Raw genomic sequence first — 15,125 nt, 5'->3', positions numbered from 1 at the left:
AATATAGAGAAGCAGCATGGCGTAGGGGCCAGAGTCAGAAGGTCACGGGTCCTAATCCTGGCTTGTCTGCTGTGTGACCTTAGGCAAGTCGCTTCACTTCTCTGGGCCTCAGTTCCCTCATCTGGAAAATAATAATAATAATAATGGCATTTATAAAGCACTTACTATGTGCAAAGCACTGTTCTAAGCACTGGGGAGGTTACAAGGTGTTCAGGTTGCCCCACAGGGGGCTCACAGTCTATGTCAAATCCCAGCTTCACCACTTGTCAGCTGTGTGACCTTGGGCAAGTCACTTAACTTCTCTGGGCCTCAGTTCCCTCATCTGTCAAATGGGGATTAAGACTGTGAGCCCCCCGTGGGACAACCTGATCACCTTGTATCCCCCCCAGCGCTTAGAACAGTGCTTCGCACATAGTAAGCGCTTAACAAATGCCATCATTATTATTCATCCCCATTTTCCAGGTGAGGGAACTGAGGCCCAGAGAAGTGAAGTGACTTGCCCAAAGTCACACAGCTGACAAGTGGCAGAGCCGGGATTTGAACCCCTGACCTCTTGACTCCAAAGCCCGGGCTCTTTCCACTGAGCCACGCTGCTTCTCATGGTGGAAAATGGGGATGGAGACTGTGAGCCCCATGGGGGACAGGGGCTGTGTCCAACCCAATTTGCTTGTATCCACCCCAGCGCTTAGTACAGAGCCTGGCACAAATAAATGCTTAACAAATACCATTATTATCATTATTTTTAATAATAAAACACATCCCCTGGCCACGACAAGCTGACAGTCTGGGGCGGGGGGCGAAGGGGGGGTTAATATAAATTAATAAATTACAGAGATGGACGTAAGCGCCGAGGTGGGGTGTGAATAAGGGGAGAAAATAAGGGTGACGCAGAAAGGAGAGGAAGAAAAGGAAATGAGGGCTTAGGCGGGGAAGATCTCAACCCTCCTTAAATTCACAGGCAACCATTCATTAAATCGTATTTGTTGAATGCTTACTCTGTGCACTGCACTGTACTAAGCGCTTGGGAGAATTCAATATAATAACAAACACATTCCTGCCCACAACGCGCTCACAGTCATCATCAATGGTATTTTATTGAGTGCTTATTTTTGCAGAGCACTGTACTAAGCGCTTGGGAAAGCACAGTATAACAACAGATACATTCCTGCCCACAAGGCGCTCGCAGTCATCATCAGTGGTATTTTATTGAGCGCTTATGTGCAGAGCACTGTACTAAGCACTTGGAAGAGCCCGTTTTTAGACTGTGAACCCGTTGTTGGGTAGGGGCCGTCTCTATGTGTTGCCAACTTGTACTTCCCAAGCGCTTAGTACAGTGCTCTGCACACAGGAAGTGCTCAATAAATACGATTGAATGAATGAGAGCACAGTGCAGCAATAGAACAGACACATTCCCTGCCCACAACAAGCTGACAGTCTAGACGGGGAGACAGACATTAAATAAATAAACTGTGGATATGGACATACAAGCTGTGGGGCTGAGGGAAGAGGGAATAATAATAATAATGGCATTTATTAAGCGCTTATTATGTGCAAAGCACTGTTCTGAGCGCTGGGGAGGTTACAAGGTGATCAGGTTGTCCCCCGGGGGGCTCACAGTCTTCATCCCCATTTTCCAGATGAGGAAACTGAGGCCCAGAGAAGTGAAGTGACTTGACCAAAGTCACACAGCTGACAAGCGGCGGAGCTGGGACTTGAACCCATGACTTCTGACTCCAAAGCCCGGGCTCTTTCCACTGAGCCACTTCTCTATGCCTCTATTGATGAGAGGCAGCATGGCTTAGTGGCTAGAGTCCGGGCCCGGGAGTAGAAGGTCATGGGTTCTAATCCTGGCTCCACCCCTTGTCTGCTGCGTGACCTTGGGCAAGTCGCTTCACTTCTCCTTGCTTCAGTTCCCTCATCTGGAAAATGAGGATTGAGACTGTGAGGCCCCACGTGGGACAGGGACTGTGTCCAGCCTGATTTGCTTGTATCCATCCCAGCGCTTAGTACATCATCATCATCATCATCAATCGTATTTATTGAGCGCTTACTATGTGCAGAGCACTGTACTAAGCGCTTGGGAAGTACAAATTGGCAACATATAGAGACAGTCCTTACCCAACAGTGGACTCACAGTCTAAAAGGGGGAGTACAGTGCCTGGCACCTGGTCAAATACCACAATTGTTATTAATAATTGAGCACTTACTGTGTGAAGAGCACAGTACTAAGTGCGTGGGAGAGTCCAATAGAAGAGACGTCCCGCCATCGACCCCCAGCCCACCTCATCCCCCAGGCCTGGAATGGCCTCCCTCTGCCCCTCCGCCAAGCTAGCTCTCTTCCTCCCTTCAAGGCCCTACTGAGAGCTCACTTCCTCCAGGAGGCCTTCCCAGACTGAGCCCCTTCCTACCTCTCCCCCTCGTCCCCCTCTCCATCCCCCCCATCTTACCTCCTTCCCTTCCCCACAGCACCTGTTTATATGTATATATGTTTGTACATATTCATTACTCTATTTATTTTACCTGTACATATCTATACTATTTATTTTATTTTGTTAGTATGTTTGGTTTTGTTCTCTGTCTCCCCCCTTTTAGACTGTGGGCCCACTGTTGGGTAGGGACCATCTGTATATGTTGCCAACTTGGACTTCCCAAGTGCTTAGTACAGTGCTCTGCACACAGTAAGCGCTCAATAAATACGATTGATGATGATGATGATGATGATGATGAGAGTCTCTCCAGTCTCTGACGGAGGGATGCCAGACCCTCTTTGGGAACCTCCAGTGGTTGCCCATCCATCTGGGCCTCAGACAAAAACTCCTCCTCATCGGCTCTAAAGCGGTCCATCCCCTTGCCCCCTCCTACCTCTCCTTGCCACACTGCTACTCCATCCAGCCCGCAAAATCTGTTCCTCCCTTGCCAACCTTCCCCCTGTCTGTCCATCTCGTCTGTCTCGCCACCCACATCTAGACTGTGAGCCCACTGTCGGGTAGGGACCGTCTCTATAGGTTGCCAACTTGTTCTTCCCGAGCGCTTAGTCCAGTGCTCTGCACACAGTAAGCGCTCAATAAATACGATTGAATGAATGAATCCCTACCTCCGGCCTGGCACACCCTCCCTCCTCATATCGGAAAGGTAATTTCTCTCCCCTGATTTCAACGCCTTATTGAAGACCCACCTCCTCCAGGAAGCCTTCCCTGACTGAGCCCTCCTCTCATCTTCTCCCACCCCCTTCTGCATCGCCCTTCCCTGTTCCCTTCATTCATCCTCCTAGGCTGTGAGCCCGCTGTTGGGTAGGGACCGTCTCTATATGTTGCCAACTTGTACTTCCCAAGCGCTTAGTACAGTGCTCTGCACACAGTAAGCGCTCAATAAATATGATTGAATGAATGAATCCTCCTTCCCATCCCTACAGCACATAGGTATATCTCTATCATGTATTTATTTATTTATGTATATTAATTATATATATTATGTATATATATATATTAATTATATTAATGTCTGTCTCCCCCTCTAGACTGTGAGCTCACTGTGGGCAGGGAAAGTGTCCATTTGTTGTTATATTGTAATAATAATAATAATAATGTTGGTATTTGTTAAGCGCTTACTATGTGCCAAGCACTGTTCTAAGCGCTGGGGTAGATACAAGGTAATCAGGTTGTCCCACGTGGGGCTCACAGTCTTCATCCCCATTTTACAGATGGGGGAACCAAGGCACAGAGAAGTAAAGTGACTTGCCCAAAGTCCCACAGCTGACAATTGGCAGAGCCAGGATTTGAACCCATGACCTCTGACTCCAAAGCCCGGGCTCTTTCCACTGAGCCACACTGCTTCTCTATTGTACTCACCCAAGTGCTTAGTACAGTGCTTTGCACACACTAAGCGCTCGATAAACACAATTGAATGGATGAATTCATTCACAAGAAGCAGTGTGGCTCAGTGGAAAGAGCCCGGGCTTTGGAGTCCGAGGTCATGGGTTCAAACCCCGGCTCCGCCACTTGTCAGCTGGGTGACTTTGGGCAAGTCACTTCACTTCTCTGGGCCTCAGTGACCCCATCTGTAAAATGGGGATGAAGACTGTGAGCCCCCTGTGGGACAACCTGATCCCCTTGTAACCTCCCCAGCGCTTAGAACAGTGCTTTGCACGTAGTAAGCGCTTACTAAACGCCATCACTATTATGAATGGGTGGCTATCGAATCCCCGTTTTACAGATGGGGAAATTGAGGCACCGAGAAGTGAAGTGACTTGCCCAGGGTCACACGGCAGACGAGTGGAGGAGCCGGGATCAGAATCCGGGTTCTCCGAGCCCCAGGACCTTGGGCTCTTTCCACTAGGTCCCAAGCAAATTGAGCTGTTTTAATATATTAAGACTCAAGGTGGAGACCAGAGATAGGAATCTGCCAGAAAATACTTATGGTCACTTATGGTACTCTCTGAATTGATCCTTCGTGGTCGTTTTAGACCTCAAAATAAGCAAGAAAAAATGTCATTTGGTCCGCCAGCCTCTGTTACGGGTGTCAAAGAAGAAGTCTGTTGGTTGTTGTCCTCTCCCAAGAGCCTAGTACAGTGCTCTGCACACAGTAAGCGCTCAATAAATAATAATAATTATTATGGTATAATGTTAAGTGCTTACTATGTCACACACATGGGAAGCAGCATGGCGTAGTGGCTAGAGCCTGGACCTGGGAAATAGAAGGTCTGGGTTCTAGTCCAGGCTCTGCTGTGTGACCTGAGGCAAGTCACTTTGCTTCTCTGGGCCTCAGTCACCTCATCTGGAAAATGGGGATAGAGACTGTGAGCCCAGCGTGGGACAGGGACTGTGTCCACCCCGATTCACTTGGATCCACCCCAGGGCTTAGAACAGTACCTGGAACACAGTAATGATAATAACAACTATGGTAGCTGTTAAGTGCTTTTCTATTTATTTTATTTTGTTAATACATTTGGTTTTGTTCTCTGTCTCCGCCTTCTAGACTGAGCCCACTGTTGGGTAGGGACTGTATATGTTGCCAGCTTGGACTTCCCAAGCGCTTAGTGCAGTGCTCTGCACACAGTAAGCGCTCAATAAATACGATTGATTGATTGATGTGCCGAGCACCATTCTAAGCGCTGGGGTAGATGCAAAGTAACCGGTTTGTAAGCGCTTAACAAATAGCATAATTATTAGACGTCAGGCCGGTGACAGAGCTTTGCGGAGAACCCCCGCTGCCGCCCCACAGCCCTCGCCTTGCCCCTTGCCTTTCCACTAGGCTACACTGCCTTCAGACGCTCCAATAATTGATTCCTCTTCTCCCTCTCCCTTCCACGTGGCTCTTGCACTTGGATTTTTCCCCGTAATCCATCCCTCCTTCAGCCCCACGGCACTTACATCCCTGGAGAAGTAGCGTGTCCTAATGGCTAGAGTCCGGGCCTGGGAGTTGGAAGTACCTGAGTTCTCATCCTGGCTCCGCCCCTTGTCTGCTGGGTGACCTTGGGCAAGCCACATCACTTCTCTGGGCCTCAGTCACCTCACCTGGAAAATGGGAATGAAGACTGTGAGCCCCACGCGGGACAGGGACGGTGCCCAACCCGATTTGCTTGTATCCACCCCAATAATAATAATAATAATGACATTTATTAAGCACTTACTATGTGCCAAGCACTGTTCTAAGCGCTGAGGAGGTTACAAGGTGATCAGGTTGTCCCATGAGGGGTTCAGATTAATCCCCATTTTACAGATGAGGGAACTGAGGCCCAGAGAAGTGAAGAGCCTTGCCCAAAGTCACACAGCTGACAATTGGCAGAGCCGGGGTTTGAACCCATGACCTCTGACTCCAAAGCCCGGGCTCTTTCCCCTGAGCCACGCTGCTTCTCTGCTTTGCTCCTTCCCAATGTTTAGTACAATGCCTGTCACATAGTAAGTGCTTAACAAATGCCATTAAAAATATATCGATAATTTATTTATATTATTGTCTGTCTCCCCTTCTAGTCTGTAAACTCCTTGAGGGAAGGGAAGGTGGCCACCCATTCGGACTCGGTGTGGCGTAGTGGCTCGAGTCCGGGCCTGGGAGTACGAAGGTCTTGGGTTCTAATCCTGGAACCATCACTTGTCTGCTGTATGGCCTTGGGTAAGTTACTTCACTTCTCTGGCCCTCAGTTACCTCATCTGGAAGATGGGGATGAAGACTGTGAGCCCTATGCAGGCGGGGACTGTGTCCAACCTGATTTGCTTATATCCACCCCAGTGCTTAGTACAGTGCTTGACCCATAGTGAGTGGTTAACAAATAGCATTTTATGTATATATACTCTCCCAAGTGCTTAGTAAAGTGCTCTGCATTCATTCGATCGTATTTATTGAGCGCTTACTGTGTGCAGAGCAGTGTACTAAGTGCTTGGAAAGTACAATTCGGCAACAGAGACAGTCCCTACCCAACAACGGGTTCACAGTATAGAAGGGGGAGACAGACAGCAAAACAGAACAAGTAGACAGCCGTCAATACCATCAAAATAAATAGAATTATAGGCTTATACACATCATTGATAAAATTAATAAATTAATAAAATAGAGTGATAGATATGTACAAATATACACAGGTGCCATGGGAAGGGGAAAGGGGTAGGGCAGAGGGAGGGAGTGGGGGTGATGGGGAGGAGGAAGAGAGGAAAAGGGGAGCTCAGTCTCTATTTTATTTTGTTAGTATGTTTGGTTTTGTTCTCTGTCTCCCCCTTTTAGACTGTGAGCCCACTGTTGGGTAGGGACTGTCTCTATATGTTGCCAGTTTGTACTTCCCAAGCGCTTAGTACAGTGCTCTGCACATAGTAAGCACTCAAATACGATTGATGATGATGATGGGAAGGCCTCTTGGAGGAGGTGAGCTCTCAGTAGGGCTTTGAAGGGAGGAAGAGAGAGCCACGCTGCTCCTCAATCGTATTTATTGAGTGCTTACTGTGTGCAGAGCACTGTACTAAGTGCTTGGGAAGTACAATTCAGCAACAGAGACAGTCCCTACCCAACAACGGGTTCACAGTATAGAAGGGGGAGACAGACGGCAAAACAGAACAAGTAGACAGCCGTCAATACCATCAAAATGAATAGAATTATAGGCATCTACACATCATTAATAAAATAGAGTGATAGATATGTACAAAGATACACAAGTGCCGTGGGAAGGGAAAGGGGGTAGGGCAGAGGGAGGGAGTGGGGGTGATGGGGAGGAGGAAGAGAGGAAAGGGGGGGCTCAGTGTGGGAAGGCCTCCTGGAGGAGGTGAGCTCTTAGTAGGGCTTTGAAGGGAGGAAGAGAGCTAGCTTGGAGGATGTGAGGAGGGAGGGCATTCCAGGCCAGGGGAAGGACGTGGGCCGGGGGTCGACGGCAGGACAGGCAAGAATGAGGCCCAGTGAGGAGGTGAGCGGCAGCAGAGGAGCGGAGGGTGCGGGCTGGGTTGGAGAAGGAGAGAAGGGAGGTGCACACAGTAAGTGCTTAACAAATATGATTGATTGATTGGTTGATTGGTATTAATGCTTGGTCTGGACTCTCGGTCAACCCGGGGAAAATGACAGCTTGGTCACATCAGGGCCGCTTCCTCGGCCAACGCGAGGGGGGAGAGCCCTGCCCAGCCCTTTCCGAGAGCAGCGGGCACACAAATAGATTGGTCGTCGTGGCCGGAGGGGAAGAGAAACTCAGCAAAAAGAGAAGTGCAAACGAGAAGTTGGGATATCAGACTCCGGTAACCGTCAGGACAATCCCATCCGTTTCCTCCGGAACGGAAACACGCTTCTCCACATTCGGTTCCTTCCTTTCTCCCCCTCCTCCCTGCGGGGAGTCAGGCCAATGTCATCAAGTCCTAGAGCACAGGCCCGGGAGGCAGAATGGTAATCATTGTGGTATTTAATAATAATAATAATAATAATAATAATAATGGCACTTGTTAAGCACTTACTATGTGCCTAGCACTGTTCTAAGCGTTCTTTAGCGCTTACGAAGTGCCAGACACTGTACTAAGCGCTGGCGTGGATACAAGCAAATCGGGTTGGACGCAGTCCTTGTCTTTCATTCATTCATTCATTCATTCAATCGTATTTATTGAGCGCTTACTGTGTGCAGAGCACTGTACTAAGTGCTTGGGAAGTACAAGTTGGCAACAGAGATGGTCCCTACCCAACAACGGGCTCACAGTCTAGAGTGGGGAGACAGACAACAAAACATGTGGACAGGTGTCAAGTCGTCAGAACAAATAGAATTAAAGCTAAATGCACATCATTAAGAAAAGAAAGAGAATAGTAAATATGTACAAGTAAAATAGAGTAATAAATCTGTGCAAACATCTATACAGGTGCTGTGGGGAGGGGAAGGAGGTAGGGCGAGGGGGATGGGGAAGAGGAGAGGAAAAAGGGGGCTCAGTCTGGGAAGACCGTCCCTCATGGGGCTCACAGTTTCAATCCCCATTTTACAGATGAGCTAACCAAGGCACAGAGAAGTGAAGCCACTCACCCAAGGTCACCCAGCAGAAAAGTGGCAGAGCCAGGATTAGAACCCATCACTTTCGGACACCCAGGCCCAGGTTCTAGCCACTAGGTCATGCCTGGGTTCTAGTTCTGGCTCCACCGCTTGTCTGCTGGGTGACCTTGGGCAAGTCACTTTACTTCTCTGGGCCTCAGTTTCTTCATCTGTAAAATGGGGATTCATTCATTCATTCGATCGTATTTACTGAGAGCTTAGTATGTGCAGAGCACAGTACTAAGTGCTTGGAAAGTACAAATCAGCAACAAAGAAAGACAATCCCTGCCCACAACAGGCTCACAATGAAGAATCAATCAATCAATCGTATTTATTGAGTGCTTACTGTGTGCAGAGCACTGTACTAAGCGCTTGGGAAGTACAAGTTGGCAACATATAGAGACAGTCCCTACCCAACAGTGGGCTCACAGTCTAAAAGGGGGAGACAGAGAACAAAACCAAACATATTAACAAAATGAAATAAATAGAATAGATATGTACAAGTAAAAAAGGTGAAAATGCTACAATTATTAATACCATTAACAAATATTATTATTAAAGAAGGAGGAGCATGCTGTAGTGGATAGAGCACAGGCCTAGGTGTCAGAAGGTCATCATCATCATCATCAATCGTATTTATTGAGCGCTTACTATGTGCAGAGCACTGTACTAAGCGCTTGGGAAGTACAAATTGGCAACATCTAGAGACAGTCCCTACCCAACAGTGGGCTCACAGTCTAAAAGGGGAAGACAGAGAACAAAACCAAACATACTAGCAAAATAAAATAAATAGAATAGATATGTACAAGTAAAATATCCTGGCTCTGCCACTCGTCTGCTGTGTGATCTTGGGCAAATCACTTCACTTATCTGTGCCTCGGTTCCATCATCTGTAAAATGGGGGTGAAGACTGTGAGTCCTATGCGGGCAGGGACTGTGTCCAACCCTGATTTGCTTGTGTCCACCCCAGTGCTTAGGACGGTGCCTGGCACATAGCGCTGAACAAATACCATCATTATTATTATTATTATTGTTACTACCGACTGATTCAGCAAGAAAAAGGCATTTCCATGTGACTTGTACCAGGGGAACTTCATTTCTTGTGTGGCACGGAAGGGCTTCTAGAAGGCTTCCCCTCAACATTGTCCGAGGAAGCGGCCTTGAGGTGACCAGGCTGTCGTTTTCCACTGACCTACGGAGAGCCCAGCCTTAAAACCAATAATAATAAAAATAATAATAGCATTTATTAAGCACTTACTATGTGCAAAGCACTGTTCTAAGCGCTGGGGAGGTTACAAGCTGATCAGGTTGTCCCACATGGGGCTCACAGTCTTAATCCCCATTTTGCAGATGAGCCAACTGAGACACGGAGAAGTGAAGTGACTTGCCCAAAGTCACACAGCTGACAGTTGGCGGAGCGGGGATTTGAACCCATGACCTCCGACCTTTTACTTGTACATATTTATTCTATTTTATTTATTTATTTATTTTACTTGTACATATCTATTCCATTTATTTTTTTTGTTAGTATGTTTGGTTTTGTTTTTTTTTTTCTCTGTCTCCCCCTTTTAGACTGTGAGCCCAATGTTGGGTAGGGACTGTCTCTATATGTTGCCAATTTGTACTTCCCAAGCGCTTAGTACAGTGCTCTGCACATAGTAAGCGCTCAATAAATATGATTGATTGATTGATTGATTGATTGATTTTGTTAATATGTTATGTTGTCTGTCTCCCCATTCTAGACTGTGAGCTCACTGTTGGGTAGGGACCGTCTCTATACGTTGCCAACTTGTACTTCCCAAGCGCTTAGTACAGTGCTCTGCACACAGTAAGCGCTCAATAAATGCGGTTGAATGAATGAATGACTCCAAAGCCCGGGCTCTTGACGCTGAGCCACGCTGCTTCTCCGCAAAACCAATCAACTAATTAATCAATCAATCGTATTTATTGAGCACTTACTGTGTACAGAGCACTGTACTAAGTGTTTGGGAGAGTACATATACATAAAATGCTTTTTGTTAATGGCTTGCTATGTGCCAAACACTTAGCCTACTGACTTCTAGGCTAATATGTTTGTACATATTTGTTACTCTATTTATTTATTTATTTTACTTGTACATATCTATTCTATTTATTTTATTTTGTTAGTATGTTTGGTTTTGTTCTCTGTCTCCCCCTTTTAGACTGTGAGCCCACTGTTGGGTAGGGACTGTCTCTATATGTTGCCAACTTGTACTTCCCAAGCGCTTAGTACAGTGCTCTGCACACAGTAAGCGCTCAATAAATACGATTGATGATGATGATGATGATAATCCCGGGTTCCTTCTGGCTGTGTCTCACACCTTTCAAGTCCTTAATCCTACCCCGGGGCATGTCCTGTAGCAGGGCCCATTTTGAAACATCCTTCAAAAACCTTTCACTTTCTTCTCTTAACCCCTCCGAACCTCATTCATCATCATCATCAATCGTATTTATTGAGCGCTTACTATGTGCAGAGCACTGTACTAAGCGCTTGGGAAGTACAAATTGGCAACATATAGAGACAGTCCCTACCCAACAGTGGGCTCACAGTCTAAAAGGGGGAGACAGAGAACAAAACCAAACATGCTAACAAAATAAAATAAATAGAATAAATATGTACAAGTAAAATTAATAAATAAATAAATAGAGTAATAAATATGTACAAATATATATACACCCTCATCCAGCCCGGCTCTTGTTTCTGGAAAAACAATACTGAGTTTTCTCTTCCCCTTTTGTCTCCAGCTTGTAGCAAGTGGAGAAATGCTCCCTCATGATTATAATGGCGATGATAACGAAGATTACGATGTATATATGTTTGTACATATTTATTACTCTATTTATTTTTCCTGTACATATCTATTCTATTTATTTTATTTTGTTAATATGTTTGGTTTTGTTCTCTGTCTCCCCCTTTTAGACTGTGAGCCCACTATTGGGTAGCGACTGTCTCTATATGTTGCCAACTTGTCCTTCCCAAGCGCTCAGTACAGTGCTCTGCACACAGTAAGCGCTCAATAAATACGATTGATGATGATGATGAAGCAGCGTGGCCTACTGGGAAGATCACAGTCTTGGGAGTCAGAGGATGTGGGTTCTCACCCCAGTTCCACCACTCGTCTGCTGTGTGACCTTGGGGAAGTCACTTACCTTCTCTGGGCCTTAGTTCCCTCATCTGTAAAATGGGGATTAAGATCGTGAGCCCCTTGTGGTACAGGGACCGTGTCCAACCCGATTATCTTGTACGTACCCCAGCGCTTAGTACGGTGCCTGGAGCATAGTATGCACTGAGCACATACTGTGAAAAAAAGAACGGTATGGGTTAAACACTTACTATGGGTCAAGCATTGTGATGAGCACTGGGGTAGATACAACGTAGCCCTGACACCATCCCTTTCCCACCTGGGGCTCAAAATCTGAAGGGGAGGGAGAAGAATCAGTCAATCAAGGCTATCTATTGAGCACTTTGTGCAGAGCACTATAATAAGCGCTTGGGCGAGACCACAATATAATAGAGTTGGAAGACACGTTCCCAGTCCACAAGGAGCTTATAGTCTAGAGAGGGAGATGGGCATTAAAATAAATTCTGGATATGTCCATAAGTGCTGCGGGGGTCATCATCATCAATCGTATTTATTGAGCGCTTACTGTGTGCAGAGCACTGTACTAAGCGCTTGGGAAGTACAAGTTGCCAACATATAGAGACAGTCCCTACCCAACAGTGGGCTCACAGTCTAAATGAGAATGGGGTGAATAAAGTGTGCACATCCATCAGTGGTATTTAGTAAGCACTTACTACGCGCAGAGCACTGTATTAAGAAGCATAAGAATTAAGAAGCACTGTAAGAAGCAGCATGGCTCAGTGGAAAGAGCCCGGGCTTGGGAGTCAGAGGTCATGGGTTCTAATCCCGGCTCCGTCACTTGTCAGCTGTGTGACTTTGGACTTTCTTTCCACTAGGCCATGTTGCTTCATGAGCAGATATCTTAAACCCATTTTGCAGATGAAGAAACTGAGGCACTGAGAAGTGAAGTGATTTGCCCAACGATAAATTCTTACTCTGTGCCAGGCACTGTACTGAGCGCTGGGGTGGATACAAGCAAATCGGGTTGAACGCATTCCCTGTCCCCCATAGGGCTCGCATTCTTAATCCCCGTTTTACAGTTGAGGTAATTGGGGCATGAGAAGTGAAGTGACTTACCCAAGCTCACACGGCAGAGAAGTAGCAGAGTCAGGATTCGATCCCAGGTCCTTCCAACTCCCAAGCCAGTGCTCTATCCCCTAGGCCACGCTCCTGCTTCCCAACCCTTAAAACCCTTGGATACCCCACCCCAGCCCCACAGCCCAGAGAAGCAGCGTGGCTCAGTGGAAAGAGCCCGGGATTTGGAGTCAGAGGTCACGGGTTCAAATCCTGGCTCCACCAATTGTCAGCTGTGTGACTTTGGGCAAGTCACTTAACTTCTCTGTGCCTCAGTTACCTCATCTGTAAAATGGGGATTTAGAATGTGAGCCCCACGTGGGACAACCTGATCACCTTGTATCCCCCCAGTGCTTAGAACAGTGCTTTGCACATAGTAAGCGCTTAACAAATACCATCCTTATTATTATTATTATTATTAATTAAGACTGTGAGCCCCCTGTGGGACAACCTGATCACCTGTAACCTCCCCAGCGCTTAGAACAGTGCTTTGCACATAGTAAGCGCTTAATAAATACCATTATTATTATTATGTCCAGATCCTGATAATCTGCTCCATCCCCTAGCAGTCATTTAATTTACTGTCTGCCTCACCCAGCAGACTGTAAGTTCCTTGAGGGCAGGGATCCTGTCTACCTACCCTATTGGACTCCCCCAAGTGCTTAGTACAGCGTAGTGCTCTGAACGCACCAAGTGCTCGATAAATAATATTTGACTGATGGAGAGGAATTTGGGCATTTGATTTTACATCTATTTTTCCTCAGAAGGCAACTAAATTGCCGGGAGAAGAGTCCCGTTAGAACAGTGACTGACTGCCGATCCACTTCTCCCTCTTGCTGCCTTACACAATTTCCACCAACCGGAAGGCCTCCTGCTAGAGGAAAGGACGCATGGCTCTTGTCCAGGAAGTTCCCACTGGCCTTTCAATCTTCTCGGACAGCCCTCCCTCAACACACATGATTTGACGAGACCGTTTTTCAATCCTCTGAAATCAATCATTCGCCACACTGCTACTCCAAACTCAGCCGGCACCCATCGCTCCTCTGATGCCAACCTTCTCACTCTGCCTCCATCTCATGTATCTCGCCGCCGACCTTTCGCCCGTGTCCTCCCTCTGGCTTGGAACGCCTTCCCTCCTTATATCGGACAGACATTCATTCATTCAATTGTATTTATTGAGCGCTTAGACAGTTACTCGCCACAACTTCAAAGGCCCATCTCCTCCAAGAGGCCTTCCCTGACTAAACCCTCCTTTCCTCTTCTCCCACTCCCTTCTGCGTCACCCTGATTTGCTCCCTTTTTTCATCCCTCCTCCCACCCCACAGCGCTTAGGTCCTTACCTGTAATTTTTAAATTTCTACTGATGTCTGTCTTCCCCTCTAGACTGTAAGCTTGTCATGGGCAGAGAATCTGTCTGTATAATATAATATAATATAATATAATATAATAATATAATATAATGTAATATAATATAATATAATATAATATAATATAATATAATATAATAATATAATACAATATTATATTATAATATAATATAATACAATATCATATGATAATATGATATAATATAATATAATGATATATGATATACAATATAATATAATATAATATAATATGATATAATATAATATATAATACGCAATGTATAATATATTATATTATTTTATTATATTATATACATAATATTATATAATCTATATTATATTACATTACATTATATTATATTATATTATAATATATTATTATATTATATTATATATTGCATATTATATTATATTTTATATTATATTATGTTTTATATTATATTTCATATCATATCAATCATTATATTATATTATTATATAATATTGTATTGTATTATATTATATTATATTGTATTATATTATTATAATATATTATTATATTATAGTTTCCCAAGTGGTTAGTACAGTGCTCTGCTCACAGTAAGTGCTTAATAAATACAATTAATAATAATGATGGCATTTATTAAGCGCTTACTATGTGCAAAGCACTGTTCTAAGCACTGGGGAGGTTACAAGGTGATCAGGTTGTCCCATGGGGGGCTCACAGTCTTCATCCCCATTTTACAGATGCGGTAACTGAGGCACAGAGAAGTGAAGTGACTTGCCCAAAGTCACACAGCTGACAATTGGCAGAGCGGGGATTTGAACCCATAACCTCTGACTCCAAAGCCCATGCTCTTTCCGCCGAGCCACACTGCTTCTCATTGTGAATTGTGAATACCCCCATGAATTGTGGTAGTTGTTAAGTGCTTATTATGTGCCAGGCGCTGTACTAAGCGCTGGGGAGGAATACAAGCAAATCAAGTTAGACACAGTCCCTGCATCACACGGGGCTCACAGCCTTGATCCCCACTTTACAGATGAGGCTCAGAGAAGTGAAATGACTGGCCCAAGGTCACACAGGAG

Source organism: Tachyglossus aculeatus, chromosome 4 (genome assembly GCF_015852505.1).
Source record: "Tachyglossus aculeatus isolate mTacAcu1 chromosome 4, mTacAcu1.pri, whole genome shotgun sequence".
In the NCBI taxonomy this organism is placed as follows: Eukaryota; Metazoa; Chordata; class Mammalia; order Monotremata; family Tachyglossidae; genus Tachyglossus; species Tachyglossus aculeatus.
This window is presented reverse-complemented; position numbering follows the sequence as displayed.